General features: G+C 46.9%; 1 protein-coding gene across 2 annotated transcripts in view; it reads right to left on the reverse strand.

The window, feature by feature from the left end:
- TAOK3 (TAO kinase 3) overlaps window positions 1–15,634 on the reverse strand; it is a 130,073-nt gene that overhangs the window by 86,418 nt on the left and 28,021 nt on the right. For both annotated transcript variants that reach the window (XM_044448849.1, XM_044448848.1), the window contains exon 2: window positions 425–535. The gene's annotated coding sequence lies outside the window, so the exon portion shown is untranslated. The remainder of the gene's footprint in view (window positions 1–424; window positions 536–15,634) is intronic.

The raw sequence follows: 15,634 nt of genomic DNA on the forward strand, positions 1-15,634 counted from the left end.
CAGTTTTTAAACCAGGTTGAAATCTGCTCCGCGAACCCCAAGATCAAAAGTGTCCCTTCTCCTCTCCTGCAATGAAATCCATGTTAACTTTCAAAAATTCCAGTCAAGCGCCACCCCTCCACCACAGCAGGCACTTTCCTGCCGGTCTCCCTTCTAGGCGTTTGAAGGCGCCTCAGTTCTCACAACACACCCAATAGCCAGTTGTCAGTCGCATGCATTAAGCCAAGAGCCTTTACTTGCACTGAAGCTCTTGAGCTAAATGCAGCGGCATATTAATGCAGCGGAACATATTGATGCCACAACAGATCCCAAGGAGAAAAGCAAGCCCAATCTGAAGCAGCATCAAGACTCCCTTAAGAATCAGAATCATATCCTTAAAAAGGAAATGGATTAAAGATGGTGCAAAAGTGACATTTTAACATACCTGGGTGATTGTAGCATTAACCATACTCTACAGCTCAGGTTCATTTCAGTGAAAATGTTAAAGTTTCTTTCCTGTTATCTCCCCGGGCTCTACACACTCTTGTTTTCTGACCTGTGGGGAATAACATCAGGATTAGCAAAATAATACCAGGCCAGGCATTTTACAAATGAGCAGCTCCTGGTGGGAGGCTCTGTTGGACCGTGGACAATCTCTGACCCAGCTATGGCTCCATCTTCCCTGCATGGGCCCTGCTCCCCTTCTGCACCTGAGTGGTTGCTTCTTCTACCTGGCAGCAAGCTACCTGAAAGCAGAAGGCATTTGTCTAATCACTGGATGCAGATGCAAGCGGAAGGGGATCGATCATCTTCTTATCTGGACCAAAGTAGAATCCTGGAGGCAAAGTCAGCCTTCACACAACTGAAGGCATTTCTTGCCTCCGATTCTACACAAATTTCAAAGCAAGCCCAAAAACAATGCTTTAAAAATGCCTGTACTTCTGCATCCAGACATGAGGATTAAAGGAAAGCCTACACATCACAAGGCAAAGTGGTAGTGAGGGTGCTCGACTGGAGACCAGGAGATCTGGGTCCTCAAAGGCCATGATGCGCACTGGGTGACTTAAGGCCAGCCCCTCTCGGCCTAACCAACCTCGCAGGGTTGTTGTTGTGTGAATAAAACGGAGCGACGCAAGCTGTCTTGAGTTCCACACATGAGGAAAAACCACGGGACATAAATGCAATGCAACCACAAGCCACCATCACGAACACGTACGGTTCTTCCTTCCGTTGACCTCTCTGCGTGCACCTGCTTTCCCTCTATTAAATGCTTCTAGCACATTACAATTTTCTGGGGCACAATGGGCTCAAACTACAGGAAGTCCGACTCTGGCTGGACATCAGGAAGAGCTTCCTGACCTTTAAAGCAGTACAACAACGGAGCCAATGACCGAGGGTAGCTGTGGGCCCTCCCGCACTGGAGGCACCCAAGATGCAACTGGACCGCCCTCTGAGACAGATGGTTTAACCTGGAGTCCTATACTGAGCAGAGGGCTGGACTTGGTGGCCAGATGGGCTCGATTCAACTCTACCTTTCTATAAGAACCACTATTTACTATATTTATGCCCATTTGTCCTTCCACGGAACTCAAGGCAACCAACATCATTCTCCTCCTCTCTAGCCTCACAACAGCCCTGTGAGGTAGGTTGGGCTGATCATCTGCAACTGGCCCAAAGTCACCCGGTGAGCTCCATGGCTGAGTGGGGAGTAGAACCCAGATCTCCCAAGTCCCAGCCCTGCGCTCTCAACCACTACACCACACGGGCTCTGCTGCAGCACGGCTACCTGAAGGACTCACTCTTCTGGCTTCACACCAGGATGATAGTTCTACCCAACTACTCAGATGATAGTTCTACCCAACCGTCTGTGGTCCATCGGACATCAGACCTGGCTACTTTCCACATCAGCAGTAGTGAATACCAACAAACGGGTACAGAATACCAGAAGGATGTTTACTCTTGGTACAGGAAAACTTTCTAAAGAAAGCTCATAGCCTTTCCTTTGAAAGCTGCTTTTGCAAGTAATGCATGCTAGCAGAAAAACAGAGATGAATTTAATTTAAAAACCCTCATTTTTAGGGATGCTGCCGGGTTCCATTGTCTCTCAAACTTGAAGGTAAAAGTAGAAATATTTTTGTGTTAAAATAGTCTTGTTTAAAAAAGGGACGCGACCAAAGATGCAGTTACTGAAAATATCGAAGACCAACAGTTCCCACAGGTGATTTTATCTACTTGTGCTACTTCATGTTACAGAACTAACCTGACCATACACATCTGTAATATATCCTGTGACAGGTAAATTGGATACATGCCTATCTGTGTCACAGCACACATATGTTACAGGGAGAAGCGGTCTCACCTACACACAGGTAGGAAAAAAAAGGCAACTGGCAACTGTCCAGAGAGGTTTGGGTACCGGGCAGTATAGGAATGAAATAGAATAAATTATCCATTTGACACATTACAGGGAACACTGTAATTACAAACTAAACCTGATCAACTACAACATATAAAGTACCAGTTTCAGCAACAATTCAGTGCCCCTGAAAGCTGTTAAAACATCATTGTTATGGCTGCAAGTCAAGCATCACCCAGCTCAAATCTTTCTTAGCAAAGAGTTCCCCGACTGGCTTTGGCAAGCTGCTGCCCTCCAAGCCTCCATTTCTTCCCTGCAATATGGGGATAATAATGACCTACCTTGCAGGGCTGCTGTAAGGGTTTCCTAATGAAGTAGACATGAAACGATCCGAACATGCTAAACCACTAAGCAGCTGCAACATTACCCCGGTTTCTTGAAATCACCTAGCATCGTATCTGTTTAACACCAGAGCTGTTTTTTAAAAAAAAATCTCTGTTATTGCTACTGTGAGCTAAGTTTCCCCCTTCGTGCTTCCAAAAATAAGATCCCACTCTTTGTCAAAAAGCTCTTTCTTCTACTGTGCACTTCCAGTAAGCACAACCAACCAAGAACGAGTCTCTGAGCATGCACAGAGCACTCTGCAGAACCCCCATCTAGCTACTTTCGGCAACTCTCCCTTTGAGTAACTCCGTGCTCCACCCCTCTGGGTGTGCCTTCTTCTCTGGAGAAGGGCTAGCCTTCCTGATCTATGCAGGCCCTCTGGTTGGCTAGCCCTTCTCCACCAATGCAGCATCATGGGGTCAAGAGTCACACCAGCCTGGCTCCTGGAGTTGCCGCCCCATACACCCTCCTGACAGCTGTAGGTCCTGCATATTCCCAGAGTCCACCCAAACACCTGGAGAAGGTGGCCTTGAGATAAGCTCCTCTGTTTCTCCCATTTCAATTTCTGGAGCCCTAAATCCCCAGGCACCTTTCTCCTCCTCCTGGTGAGCCTAGATCAGAGTGACCTGGGAATGTACCCCGAGAACGCGCCCCCCTCCCCACCATTCCCAACAATTGCCCAGTGCCAGAGACATAGGGAGCTCTGGATGGATTTCCAGCGTCTAACTTACTGGCCCATAACAAACCTGGCTGAGCGTTTCCTTCCATGTGCAGCCTCCCCACAGCCAAAGCGGTGCGCCGATCGCACAGCAACTGTTTGGGGACTGCGAAGCATCTGACAGGCTGACTCAGGAGCCATGCAAATCGGTGTGATGGGACACAACCAGGAAAGTCAGATGCCTGCTCTGCAGCACATGGCTGCACCCATCGGGGGACGGCAGCTGCCCAGACTGTGGCGCAGACCCATCTTGGCCTGGTTGCTCAGGGCAGGTCAAAGAAGAGCACGCGTGTGAACTGCGCAGAGAGGTGAACGCGGCATGCCCTTATTCAGGCGCTGGAGGCACAGAGTTTTCCAGAAGGCAACTGAGACTGGCCGGGGTGGGGCAAAAGGTCCTTGCAAAAGGCACACTGAATGCACCACCCAGTGAAATCCGTTCAGCCCCTCTTGCTTGCTGCTTTTCGCCGACTGGGCAGAATTCTCTTCCTTTAATGTGGCAACACATCCTCATTTTAAAATGTTTTTAGTCGACTGAGCCTGTGTCCATAGTTGTGCTGTTGTTTTTCTTGTATACGACAACAGAAACCGTTGTTTCTTTTTAAGAGTTGCAAGGAAAATGCTCTGGGAGGGCAGAGTCTAAGTCTCCTCGACAAAGAATCAAATCTTTGGCTCAGACACTGCTTATAGCAAAAAACGCAGTTTAAAAAAGAATGTGTTCTTGTTACCATTTTCTACTGTGGAATGCAGTGCTTTAAATTTCCTTTCATAGATTGGAAGGGTGGAGACCCCCATGTGAGAATTAAGAAACAAACTAAAGTGTCTTTGGGAGGATGCTAGGAAGGGAATGATGTTGTTGACTTGAGAACATGTGGGAGCGCTGAAGAAGTGAACATGCAGACTCGGGTGTGCTGAACATGTGAATAGCCAGCAAGCTTTGCATCAAAGTACAAATGGACTAGTAAACCGAGATGATGATGAAATGATGATGATGATGATGATCTGAAGAATTCCATTTCTAGATCACCCATAGCCAACTCAAGAAGTGTGTGTGTGTGGGGGGGTAGGTGATGTGTGGACCCTTCTATGCCCCACTATTTAGGCTTGGTGGAAATTAATTTTAATACACAATCGAACAGGCAGTGCTGATGAAGAGATGCTCTTCAAATTAAGCTTTTTGCAGATTCTGTTGTTCTATCCAAGGGGCAGAGAAAACGACCATCCTCCCTTCCTGCCGGTCACAATTTGCTGGGGAAAAAGAGTTTTGGAAGAACATCTAGCTGCTCCCAAGGGAAGCAAAGAATTCCATGGCAACAGTTTCTTTTATGAGAAACTTTGCTCGGGTATCTGGGCTATACGAGGTCAGTTGACTGCTTAATGGAGAATTTGGGATACAGTGTCTGAGCCCCTCTAGTGAAGATGTGGAATCACCCACTTGCTAGACCCCTCCTGCTTTTAAAATTTAATCTGAGGCATGGGCTGATCACTTCTCCACCGCAGACGTACATGGGGATGTAGCGGCTGGAGAACCGGACTAGGAATCCCTAGTGCTGGGAGTAAGAAAATACTGGCTGCACGCTCACAAGAGCCGCTGACTGCTCTTCGGGAGAGGAGGGAGAGGAGAAAGAAGGGGAGGCTGGGGATGTGGGCAACTCCAGACCCTGAAATGAGAGTGCTCATCGCAAGGCCAGGCTCCCCAGGTGTGCAGCCAGCCAGCCTCTGGGGATAACCACGATGTACACCTGGCGGAAGGGGGCTTGGAGCAGAGACAGACGATGTGGGCATGGCTCTGGACCCGATGACACACTGTCAGCAGAGGAGGGCAGCCCAAACAGAGGATCCGTGCATGGAAAGCCACTTTCGGAAGGCCCCCCCCCAAAGGGATGGGGCCCAGTGTGCTCATAAGCGAAGTCCCTGGCGGTCAGCATTGGAATGGCTTCAGTGAACCACTCTGTGCGTGCTTAGAGATTAATTCGGGGTGATTGTGCTCCCGGGAAAAGCTTTGGTCCATTAAGAACATTTTGCAAGGTCTGTAGCTTTGAATTTGTGGAGGGAGGGACCCCAGCTCACGCAGACAAGCAGTTCTTGGACTGCTCACCCTCTCAGCCTGCCCTACCTCACAGGGCTGTTGTCAGGGTGAACTAAGGAGGGGTGTACAGAACTATGTGAGGCGCTTCCAGCTCCTTGGAAGAAAACCAGCACATGGGCATTACGCAACATGCGTTTTCCCTGCTTCTTGAAAGTATGTTTATTCCACCAGTGCACCATCCAAACATATTTATGCTCAGAATCCACTGTTCTTTCATTTTGCACAAGAAAAAAGACAGACAGACAGACATTATCTGCAAACCAGAGAGCCTACATTTTGTGGTAACAGTCAGGTTCTGTTCCCATGTATGCAGTAAGCCAAAATCGCTGTTACCTTGTCAATTTGTTCTCTGCTTTTCAGTGTAGCAGATCTTAAAACAGCTCATCAGGAAAATCCTTAAAAGACTGGCCATCCCAGAAAGCAAGCAGGATGAGGCCACGACCTTAAGCTGATGCTTTTGGGTGCCACTAAGAACAGCACAATGGAAAGCAGATCTACCGTGGACGCAATCCATCAGGACGTTCCCCTGCAAAGACCCCATGGAGAGTCAAACTAAAATGACTTATGAGTTTGGCAAGGTGTAGCTGTTTAAGGCCGGCACAGGGCAGGCACCAGTCCAAACCAGGACTGAGCTAAGGAGGCAGGGAGGATTACATCCTTTGCCCAGAAGTTCTGATTGGAATTGGCTGCCTGCCCCTGGACACCTGTTCGGCAGGAGCTTCCCTCCCACTGCCAAGAGCTGGTGTGCAGCATCCCCAATTCTGATCTGGACTAGTGCAGAGGAAAGAGTTTTTAAAAAACTCCCCCATGATAAAAGTTGCATCTCGTTTGCGCCTAAAAGGAAGGGAACAGTGGAAGAGCACTGCAGCCCTTGGGGTGAGTAACATGGAGGAAATCCAATAGATTTTCTCCCCACCCCAGTTAGCGGGTTTGGACATGTCCTACGGAAAGGATGCATTATTTTTCCAAACCTCTCATGCCACCAGTTGAAGACCTCCGTTAGCGGAAGCCCTCCTGCTCCCTCCCCCCCCCTCCCACCCCGCTAACTTAACAGGAGGAGATGCCCTCATCCATTCTCCTGATTAGAAGTTCTCGCCTCTGAAGTCCAACAAGGGAGCTCCGGCCACACGGCCAGCAGCCAAAGGGTTCTGCGGTTGGCCTGTGACAAAAGCAAGCAACTGAACCACCCCCCCCCCCCCGATGGCAGCATGTCCCCCACCCCCCGCCGCCCACCTCAAAGCATTTCAGGTCCTATGGCTGTTAGATGAGGGGTGCATCCATGTGCCACTTGCCACAGGGAAGACAAGATGGGTGTTGCTAGCGAGTTAACCAACTCCGTTTTGGTCTAGTTCATTCCTCTTGCTCCAGCTCATCCCGAAAGGTTGTTTTTAAGCTCGAAGGAATGCACAGCTCTTCTCTAGTAACATCTGCTCAGCAGACCCCGTCACTCAACCCCAGACTGTCTACGGCTCTGTCTTTAAAAACAGAAGAGCTAAGCTGGATCTAAGCACGGGTCTATCAAGTCCAACTGCCCCCAGGACCCAGCAAGCAGACAGGAGCGCCACAGCCCCCGCCTGCCCAGGTGTCGACAGGCATGCTGCCTTGGCTACTCGGGAGCAGAAGCCCGAGACAAGAAGTGTCTTCTCCAAGAACGATTCCTTCCAGAGCCCCCCAGATTGGTGGCCATCACTGTAGCTTGTAGAAGTGGATTCCACAGTTTACTTATATGCTGCATGAGGAAGTCCCAAACTGTCATCATTCAGCTTCATGGGATGGCCCCATCAGCTTGTAACACTGCAGAAGAGGGAGAAACATGTCCCTCTGTGCCCCACACCAAGCAGAGTTTTGCACACCTCTGTCCTGTCTTTCCTTACTTGCCTTTTGTTCCTAAGATAAAGAATCCCAACTCTAGCAACATTTCCTCACGAGGTCACTGTCCTAGCTCCTTGAACATAACAGTTGCTCTTTTCTGCACCTTTTCTAACTCTTTAATAACCTTCTTTTGATGAGTGTTGACTGGAACGGCACAATGCTGGTTCCCCTAAATTTGAATAAGGGCAGCATGATAATAGCAATTTTATTTTTGATTCTGTTCCTAGTTGTGCCTAATATAGAGCTTGCCTTTTTCACAGCGGCCACAAACTGAATGACATTTTCATTGAGTCATTAACCACAACCCCAAGATCGCTTTTTTTTTGGTAACCCTCCACAAGCTCAGGTCTCAGCAGCTCATGCTTTAAGTCGTAATTCCCCCCACACCTGCATCTCTTTACACTTGCTTACCTTTGTCACTTTGAAGCCCATTCTCCCAAATTTGGAGGGATCCTTCTGGAATTCCCGTCAACCCTTTTTGTTTTAACCCTCCTAAAATAATTTGGTGTCACCTGACCTTTGGTCACTAAGTTCAGATCATTCATGAATAAACTGAAAAACATCAGTCCCATATCCCTGTGGAATTCCACTGTTTCCATCCTTCCACTGGCAGAATTTACTGCATCTTGCTCTTACAAGTTACTGATCTCTGAGGGGACCAGCCCTCTGATTCCAGGACTCCCCAGTTTGCTCCGAGTTCTTTTGTGAGCAATTTTGCCAAAGGCCTTTTGGAAGTCCAAATTAACAGCATCTTTCTTATCACACCTTTCTACATGCTTGGCACTACTCCCAAAGAAGGTTAGAGGGTTAATTTTATTGAAGCAAGATGATTATTTCTCACCAGGGCTTGTCTTCGATCCTTACTAATTCCTTCTTTACTAATGCTTTGAACCAATTTACCTGGAAGAGACACTACTTATTTTGCCAGCAATTTCCTAGATCCTGCTCCCTGAATTTCCCGATGTAAAAATGGGTGTTGTGTTGGCCATTCTCCAGGCTCCTGGTGAATAAGTTGATTTTAGGGGCATGTTACACATTTCAACTGGAAAATAAGTCATTCCATATTTAAGTTCTTAAGTCTAGATGGACAGCAGCTGAGCTCAGTCATTCAGGAGCAGAAGTACAATTTTGGTGATGCGGAACTCAATCTGGGGTAGAAGAGCAGTTAGAGGTACCACACACAAGCCTCTTCGTGCTGTGAGGAAGGCTGCGCTGCTTTGAAAAGTATAAAGGTTTTCCACAGCAGGATGTTACAGGCGAGTAGCTCAAAGGGCGGCGGTGGAGGGGGAAGGGTTCTGGTCAAGGGAACCCAAGGACTGTGCTTCTCTGCCCCCAGGGCCACTACTCCTGATGTTACCATCCGCCTTGTTTTCTATCCCTTCCTGCTAACAGGAAAATGCACCTTAGGGGCACTTCTCCACTGAGAGGTGAGCATATCAGTGTCAGAAATATCAGGGTCACCCCCTCTTCACACAATGGCCACAATCGCGTCATGTGCACCTCTCGGAATTTCTGCTTCATTTTATTTCCAGTCCATATGGCATTCAGCCAAATTGCAGTTCGATTCGAAACTATAGTTTCGAACAGCACCCATGCAGCTTCAGTCACACACTCCTGCCGAGTGCTCTCTACCATATCCTCCTAGGTGGTCAAGGGTTCCCAAACTTTTCTATGTCCCGCATCGCTAGAAAATGGTTGATTTATGCTTGCACCCTCTGCAAAGGTAATACCACGTTTGAAGTTGAAGTCAAATTTCTAATTTTTGAACCACATACAGTACTGTGACTGAACATATTGAACTCAAAAGAATAGGCTTTTAACTCATTGCATAAGATGCAAATAGTAATTGAGCAATTAGAAAAAACTGTAAACAGTAAAATCAATTCCAATTATGAACATAAAATTCAACGACTTCTTTGTTCCTGCTTCTCATTCACAATTTTGTCAAAACCTTGAACTTGCTTTTCTGAAGGTGATCTGCAAGTCTGCCTGTGGATTCAGGTGATTCCTAGATTTTGTCTTGAATGATAAGAGAGAAGTGAATCCAAATGCAAACAAAATAATAATAACTATTTGTATGCTTGGGATAATTTTGAGCGAAAAGCATCACAATTTGCCAATTTTGGGGACTCGCATCACAGGCTTCCTCTTTGCCACACCCCCTGAAATGCCACTTTGTACTCCTTCGGAGTGCGGGCACCCCAGGTTGAAAACCCCTGTCCTAGGCCAATGGATTTCAAACCCCTCCTTCAAAAAACTTTCCACTTCTCTCTGGTGAAGGATGTTGCAGAAAGCCCAAACCCAGCTGGCCCTCAGTTTCATGTGGAGAGCACACCATGGAGCAAACATAAAACTCCCCCATGGCATCAGAACACAGGATGTCTTACAGGGAAACTTTGGCCCTTACAAAGACCTCTAATTGAGGAATATTTCACAACCCTCTGAGAAATCCCAGGGCTCCCAAGAACCCACTTTGAACCCCACTCTTCAAAAGCAGCTGTGAACTCTGCATGGTCCTGATGATATAACTGTGAAATTAAATATGCAGCCAGAGAAAGATGACCCCAGCTAATTTTTCCAGAGGTCCCCTCTCAGTGCTTTCGATCTTCAGTCCGACCCTTGAATGCCTAAATAAACAAGAAGCTGAGCTGAATTTAGGCGCAATGTGCTGCTTTTGCTAACATGCCTTTAAGGCGAACTCACAGGTAGATGCAGTCATCCTCCTCAGAACCATGCGCCATCATTTTATATCGCCTGCCTTCGGAAAGTCCTGCTAATATCTGGAAAGGGACCTGGCTTCTCTTATCAAGGCACCCTCCTTCATCAAGATCCACAGATCTCCTGCCAATTATGCCTTCTACACGCGAGCTTGACTGGCTTGAAGTAACATTAACAGAATGTCTAGAGCTAAGTCGCTTTGGCAATGAAGTACAAATCAGAGACCGAAGCAGCAGAGGCTTGGGGATGACTCCTGTGAAAACCATCCATCCCTGCAGAAGAGACGTCACCCACGGACTCGTTTGTTTGGAAAGTTTGACGCCCTTCCTTCATTTTTCTAGCAATGACAAAATCGTTTAGAAGAATAGGGGCAAGCTCAAGTGAATTGCCTGGGAGGAATGGCAGCTTTGAAAACAAGAGTGCCTTCAAAATTGCTTCCTTTTACAATGAATTCAAGGAACTTAAATCCTGCTTGGTTCACAGCCTGCGGTGTTAAAACAGGGAGAGGTAAAGACAGTCAAGTGCTGTTTTTCCTTAGCCTCCTGAAAACTCTCAGGAGAATTCTTAACCAAGTTTGGGCTTTTCTGTATTTTATAATGCGCATGATCCAGCTAAAGTTAAGCAATCTGGTCAGCCTGGTCCCAATGGAAAAAGAAACCTCCCCCCAAACTATAAATGTCAGCCTGGATTAGATTCCATTCACACACTTAGGATCAAAAATTGGGGATAATGCAGGAAAAATTACTCCAGAGAACTTTTTGCACATAATACCTATTTTGAAAAAGAAAAAAAAGAAAAGCTCCGACATTCCTTTCAAATTGCTGATGTTGGATCACATTAATATAGGATACTGATGAACCAGTTGGTAACTCCCTTGCAACAGAAAGTTTGCATTCGTATCAACTTTGCTTTTGTCATTAAGCTTTAAACTGAATAACAGTTCCGTACTTCTCAAAGCTACATCCCACCAAAATGAAACACCAGATAACCCAACGAGTGTTTTGTCTGTTCCTGCTCTTCCTTCCGAACTTATCTCCTTACAAACTTTTTTGGCTCGTGTGATTCTGAATTTTCATAATTTATTTTTTTATTTTTATTTTTCGATTTATATCCTGCCTTTTTCCTACAAAGGGCTCAAGGCAGCTTACATCATTCTCCTCCTCCATCACGGTAAGTCAGAGAATCACGGCATCACCATGCACAGACCTATCCTGGACAAGAAATATACGAAGGATCTCCTTGTCCTGTATGGACCCTGAAGTTATCTTTGGGGGTCCTTCTCTGGGAGCCCTTTCTAAAGGAAGGGGGGGGGCAGGTAGCTGCCAGAAGCAGAGCTGTGTTGGTTGTGGCACCCCTATTTTGGAATGAGCATCCCAAAGAGCTGCACCTGGCACCTAACAATAATCAAGAACTCCCTAAAGTCTTTTAAAATGGAAGGACTAAATGTAACACACATTTGTTATTAACAAAACTGAACTACACAATTACTGTAGATCAATAAACACAGAAGAGCTTGCTTCTTCATCTTTAAAAGAAATATTATTATTTACTGGTGCCCACCAACTTGGACAGCTTGGAAAGAGGATTAAGGGAATTCATGGAGAATAGGGCTAATCAGTCGTTACCAGTTTTCTTGGTCAAATATTTGTCCAGGATTAAAGGCAGCATGTGTCCATATGCCCAGGTTGCAGGGGGCGGGGACATGAAGAAGAGGGTACGCAAGCTTTCTGCAGGTGTATGGTTTGTTTGTTTATTTTTTACTTAGTTTGAGATAGCAACATGCTTTCTGGGCAGCCAGAGATGATCAGAACGCTGGGCTACATACACTTTTGGTCTGCTCCATCATGGCCCTGAAGTTCCCGTTTTAAATAAGCAAGGAGAATGGGCAATTTAAATCATCCGTTTACAAGGCATTTCTTTCTGATATTTCTTCCTGTCACAGTGCCTCTCTGACCATTGAGCCACGCTGTTTGACAACTAGAAACAATATCTGAACTGCTGCATTCTCACAACCAGGACTTGCCACCTTTTGTTATACGGTATATATTTTGCATGCTCTTCCTGTTTTCTCATGCTGTAGAGGGAATGCCTTTAAAATAGTCCCATTACAGGATCTAACTTATAACCAGTTTCTACAGCAGTCAAGTATAGCAGGAAGATGCTTGTTTCCTATATGCAGTGCTTTTTTTGTAAAAAAAAAAAAAAAAGTGCTAGAACTCACGTCTTGGGGGTCACACTTTTACACAATGGTCGCTGCCGGGCTGAGTCAGCGCGCAACCACAAGACCGATCCCAAGCCGAGCAACGCCCTCACAAGCAGCACCGACACACAAGCAGCCGGCAGGCACTATGTTAATGTTTTTTGCCACCGACCTGCTATGCCCAACAGGGCGATTCACAATCACTTGGAAAAATTCGTCAAAAAAAGGTGCCGGAACACCGTTCCGGTGCATTCTATGACAAAAAAAGCCCTGCCTATATGTGTCCTTTCCTCTTGCAAAGGGACGGAGAGAGCAAGCATACAGCATTTAAAAGAGTGAAAACTATTGACTATATGGCCATCCCATAAAACAACGAACACCTAACAGACAGGCACGAAGAAATCGAATTCATGCTTTTAAAAGCCTAACATATGCAATCAAATCCTGGGAATGAAGAAACTGAAAATATGGCAATTCTGGAGTCAAGCAGGCCTTGCTGGAGAGAGCATTCCATGAACGGGGACAGCACCAAAAAGGCCCTGCCTGCCAGTTTGCATTCTCTACAACTCCTCCAGAGGGGCTACTCAAAAGAGGGTTGATTGCAAGACAGATGTAAGTTCACGACAGGACAGGTGCCACGTGCTCCTTCAGAGGTTGCGTGACCTCAGATCGCTCTCAGATCAGAAGCACCACCACTAACATGAACTTGACTTTGTTTGGATTGAGTTTGGGTTTATAGCCCACATCTAGTCCATCGTCACAGTTAGATGCAGATCTAACCCACCCACTGACTCACCTGATAACAGATAAGAAGCAGAAAGAGAACTTGTCACAGAGCGTTCTGTCATCTTGCCTGCATTTCCCCTTTCTGTTTCGCTCTGACTTAGCCCAGCCCAGCTCAAAGCAAAGCCAAAAGCAAAACTGAAATCCGTGACAACAATGGGTCAAGTTACAACGGCTTATTTTTGTTAGGTGAAAACGAAATGCCCAAGGTAAATATTTACCAATATTGGTTCCTTGTTTACACGGAAAGGCTTCCTTTAATTCAATATAGCTAAGAGATGTAAAAATCGTTTTGTTAACGTTTTGATCTTCACCGGGGAATTTTCATCAGTTTTTTCCATCCTGTTCTTACCACTAAATGATATAAATACCCATTAAGCTGACATTTTAACCCCCAACCCCCCACAAACACCCTTGTCATCAGAAGTCAGCCCAAATAAAATTTAACATCCTAGTCAATACCAAGAGATAGCTAGAAGAATCTACTCAGGTGCAATGAATTTTGCTCTAAAGCTGTATAATCTCTGGTTGGATGTCCTCCCTGGGTGACCGTGGGCCAGTCACTAACTATCAGGCCTAACCTACCTTGCAGGGTTGTTGAGAGGAAACAGGAGAGCAGACTCATTATGTGAACTTCCTTAGGTTCTTCGTAACAGAACAAATGGTGGGATATGTATGGAATAACGACGACAATGATAACGCATGTGTGACATGCCCACAGAGCAGAGCTTGCTTTGGAAAGCAGCTCTCTGTGAATTCCAACTTTTATACATTAAGTGGCCTTGGAAAGACGGTCACGGCATATATTAAGTCAAGGGTGCAAAACCTCACCCACTCCCGAGGGCTGGAATCACTTCTGGAGAAGGTCCAGGGCGGGGGACTGCATTCCAGTTCAGGGCAGAGCCAACACGCCACAGACGACGGCAGGACTTCGGCTCAGCTCCCCTCTGCTTTAGCTTTAGAGGGATTTCAGTGCCTCGTATGGGGTGAGGGACATGCACAAGAGCTGGGCAGCCAGCAGGCGACTGGTGAATGGAGAAAAGAGGGGGAGTCGAGCAAAGGGGCACGCGAACCTCGGGAGTCGTGGAAGTCCAGATGGGCCACGCGGGTGGGGAGACTTGAACCCAGGGCCTGCGATTCTGTACCCCTGCACTACACAATCGATGCATGCTGAAGGAATGCGCATGCTCGGCCTCCGGTAAACACGATCCACAAACAGACTTGCCTTCAGGGGCAAAACTCTTCGTGCAGAATCTCTCCACGGAATCTCCCCATCAGCCATCACCTTACACTGCCATCATTAATATGCTTTACTGACATGCGCACCAAGGGACCAAGCACTGGCCCAGCCTTTAAGAGGGGAAAACCCCCCTACACACATCTCAAGCCTTTATTTATCTTATTTATATCCTGCTTTTTTTAAAAAAGGACTCAAAGCGGCTTACATCACTCTCCTCCTGCGCTCAGTCTTATCCCCACAACAACAGCCCTGTGAGGAATCCACAACCGGTCCAAAGTCGCCCGGAGGGCTCCATGGCTGAGCGGGGACTGGAACCCAGATGATGGCAGCTGATAGACCCAAATCTGTGCAGAGGTTTAACGAACTCTTCATGCTTTTTGGGGGGTGGAAACAAAGATTCCCCCCACCCCCTTGCACGCAGGGAGTCGATGCCTTGTGCAGCACAAGCTAGTTGGAAAGTGCTTCCTTGCCACGGCATCATTCTGTGCCTGCATCTTTTACTCACAAATAAAAGCATTCATTAGCGATTCAGTCGCTCGGCACGTGGGGCTGTGTGCAGGTAAGTGCAGTTTCCCTTCCCAAACCCACATGAAATGCCCACGCAATTGACTCATGCACAGCAGAGCTTGCCGAATGAATGCATGCAACCGGCACAGGGGGAGCCACAATTCCAGAGCTCCTTTATCAGGCTTCTCATGACTCATTTTTCTACCTCGCAGAATATACCTCGCGGGGGAAGAGAGAGCTGTCAGAGAAGGGGATGAGCTACAAGAGTCCCCCACAGCTCCCCAGCAAAGCAGAAGGAAGCAGAACCCAACCAATCCCCATTTCCTTTAGCAGGAAAGTGTGTCACACGAGGAGAAGCGCATCCGTGCTTCAGAAACCGTATTCCTATCCCCACCGGGCTCGGAGCAGAAGGCAAAATGACATATGCGCAAGCAGAGAGTCAGGAATGCAAGCTGGAAAGCAACTTATTGTAACAGGCAATTTGTTTATTCTGTTGCTCCCAGAGCTGCATTCCTTGGCTCAGCATTAAGGGTGTGGTGGCAAGGCTGTATCTTCAGCACAGCCCAGAGTGTCCCTTAATATGAGTCCTTCCATATTATTTTAGTAAGTTGTCCTGGGACTCTTACTGTATCTGCATTAACAATTCCTCCTCCTCTTCCTGAAATAAACCCACAATTTATTGCTCCTTGACCTTCCTGAGAATTAAAGTGTGTGTGTGTGTGCGCGTGCACGCGCATGTGGAGAAACATAGCAACCAAATCAGCAAAACAGGGCAAAAATGTGCAATCTCA

Source organism: Varanus komodoensis, unplaced genomic scaffold (genome assembly GCF_004798865.1).
Source record: "Varanus komodoensis strain SLA01 unplaced genomic scaffold, ASM479886v1 scaffold56, whole genome shotgun sequence".
Taxonomy (NCBI): Eukaryota; Metazoa; Chordata; class Lepidosauria; order Squamata; family Varanidae; genus Varanus; species Varanus komodoensis.